This window comes from Amblyraja radiata, chromosome 1 (genome assembly GCF_010909765.2).
Source record: "Amblyraja radiata isolate CabotCenter1 chromosome 1, sAmbRad1.1.pri, whole genome shotgun sequence".
Taxonomy (NCBI): Eukaryota; Metazoa; Chordata; class Chondrichthyes; order Rajiformes; family Rajidae; genus Amblyraja; species Amblyraja radiata.
In genome coordinates, this window is record NC_045956.1 from 186,909,096 (window position 1) to 186,912,198 (window position 3,103).

Sequence of the window (3,103 nt, forward strand, 5' to 3'; positions counted from 1 at the left end):
TGGATAACAAGCAAAGACCATAGCCGGCAACTCTTTCTTGATTTGTGCATAGTGCTGTTCGGTGTCCGTCATGGTGCGGGAGACATAGAAGACGGGACGTAAAATCCCATCGGCAGATGATTGTAGGCAGGTGGCGCCGAACCCGTATCATGAGGCATCGCTGGTAACTATGACAGGGCGCCTCAGGTCGAAAAACTTCAAGGTGGGAGCGCTGGTCAGCCTCGATTTTAAAGAATCAAATGCTAGTTGATGTTTCTGAAACCAGGACCAGGCAGTATCCTTCTGAGTTAGTTGTCTCAGAGGCGAACTCAGTTCACTGAGGTTCGGTATGAATTTTCCTAGATAGTTCACCATACCCAGGAATCGCTACAAGCTAAACACGTCGGTGGGGGTTGGCATCTCTGTGATGGCAGCAGTCTTCTTCAGATGGGGTTTGAGACCATCAGGAGTGAAAAAATGTCCAACATAGGTGACCTCTGGAACCCTGAACTTGCACTTATTAGGGTTGAATTTCAGGTTGATCTGACGTGCCCGGTCCATGATAAGCTTTAGGTTGTTGTCATGCTCCGCTGTGTCTTTGCCATAAACCAGGATATCATCTACGATGATGGCACATGGGAGTCCCTGGAACAGCAGTTCCATGTTTTTCTGGAAGACTTTGCCAGCCAAGTTAATGCCGAATGGCATTCTGAGAAATTTAAATCTGCCAAACAGAGTGGCAAATGTGGTCATGTTTGATGACTCGTCATCTAGCGGTATCTGCCAAAACGAGCTTTTTGCGTTGAGGACGGAAAATACTGTTGCTCGTCCGATCTGCGCAGTGACGTCCTCAACAGTCCTCATAGGATAATGTGGACGCCTGATGGCAGCGTTTTAATCTTTTGGGTTGATGCATGCACGGAGCTCATTTTTGTCTTTCTTAAGGGTGGCAACCATGGTGGAAACCCAGTCAGTGGGTTCACTGATCTCGGCTAGTATGCCCATGGATACCATGTTTTTTAGTTCAGACTCAATTCTGTCTCTCATAGCGTGTGGCACACGGTGAAGTGCACGGCCAACTGGGTCAATATTGGGGTCAATGAATATTTTGTGGGTCACGTGCAGCTTGCCTCTTGTTGTGGAAGTAGTTATAATTAGGGCATCTCTGAGGGGGCTCATTGGCGAATACCCAATTAGCCGATTGAGAGGGTTCAGTCATAAATCTTGTTATCGGTCGGTGTTTGTAGTCTGTTGAAACCCGTCAGGTTTATGGTCTTCTCAGAGTCAAGCTGTTCGCTTAATGAAACAACAAACTCAGATATTCGACAGGCATGTGTTGCTTGCTGAAGGGTTAAATCTGCATTCCGCAGTAACTCAGTCCTGAGCTTCTGATCAGCCATCCCAGATACGTTTGTCCCTTATCAGTTCATTTGTCATGGTTTGGAATCGGCACCTTTGAGCCATGTATTTTAAAATCACCAATAAATCTCTCTACCGGCTCATAAGGAAGCTGGTGTCTCGCAAAGAATTTGGCTATTTCTAAAATGCGGTTCGATGGTAAGTCACATAGTTCACAGAATTTATGCAGTAAAACGCAGTCACGCATAGACTCGTCAGGCACATCTACCTGATCGTTGTCGTCATGGACAGCTGGTGGGTATTCAAAAGTTCGAGCTCTCATCATGGCTGCTGAGTCTAAATACCCACCACCCATTTTGAAGCAAGGCGAGGGGGGGGGGGGGGGGGGGGGAGGTTGGTTCCCAAAGTCTGCATTTATCCCATAGTCAATGTTACTAAAACAGGGGTTTGGAGAATGGGAGAAGGGAGGGAGAGGTAGAGGTGAGGGGAGGGGGGAGGGGGGGAGTGGAGAAGGGGAAAAGTGGAGCGGGGAAAAGGGAGGAAGAATGGGGGAGAGGGTAGGAGAGAAGGGTAGGGGTGTAGTTGAGAAGGAGGGATGAGGGCGGGTGGAGGGGTGTTCAGTCTACACTCACTGAATCCATCCCTGTGAACAGTTATGGAGACAGTGATTGAATCTGGAAGTGTACCAATACATCTATAGATAAAACTGAACGACTCCGACATAGTTTTCATTTGCACAATTGATTTTATTGTATTAATTTTAATATATTCGTTTAAAATCCATGCATTGAAGGAGAATATTTTTCAGCCCATCTGTGGTCCCTAACCCCAACCCCAACCCTAACCAGGCATCACCCACAGGACAACATACGTCAGTGTGTGACAGGGCGCAAGACATGATGAGACACCCAAATGTTGCCCCTGGATTTTGAACATATGTTTTGAACATATAGAGACACCGCGCATCACTATATGCGTCCACACGTCACGCCCGACCATGACGTGACAACCTCTTTCCAGGCTGTTACCGAAAATGTCGCCCGTGGGATAGGCCCTTAACTCAGTCTGAAGAAGGATTTTGACCCTTAACGTCACCCATTCCTTTTCTCCAGAGATGCTGCCAAAGATACTGATGCTGCCTGTACGGCCGTGTTACTCCAAGTGTGCGGCGCTGTAAGGCAGCAATTCTACCGCAACACCAGTGATCCTCCAATATATATGGTGTTTGTGTGCATTAACTCTATTTTTCAGTTGTAAATCAGGGGAGAGCGCGAACGCAGTCCCCCCACTACCACAAATTTTGCAGTCGAGTATCCCACATTTGGGGACATCGCAGGCGTCCTGGGAGAACCGCCTTTTAAAAAAATTCAAAATAGACTTTATTCAGGTGATAAATATATACAATACATCAAGTCGTCAGGTTTATTTGTCACATACACATACGAGATGTGCAGTGAAATGAAAGTGGCAATGCCTGTGGATTGTGCAAAAAACAACAGAACAGAATAGAACAGAATCAGTATTTACATATTAGAAAAAATCCAGCAATTTTAAAAAGACACACAACAGTAAATTAGTCCCTGGTGAGATAAGAGTTTACAGTCCTAATGGCCTGTGGGAAGAAACTCCGTCTCATCCTTTCTGTTTTCACAGCATGACAGCGGAGATTATTGCCTGACCGTAGCAGCTGGAAACGTCAGTTGCTGGGGTGGGTCTCCCATAATGTTGCTGGCTCTGGATCTGCAGCTTCTGATGTATAGTTCCT

The 3,103-nt window shown here is 46.5% G+C and overlaps 1 pseudogene; it reads right to left on the bottom strand.

The window, feature by feature from the left end:
• Positions 1–2,597: 2,597 nt before the first annotated feature.
• LOC116983808 lies at positions 2,598–2,703 on the bottom strand (annotated as a pseudogene).
• Positions 2,704–3,103: the final 400 nt, after the last annotated feature.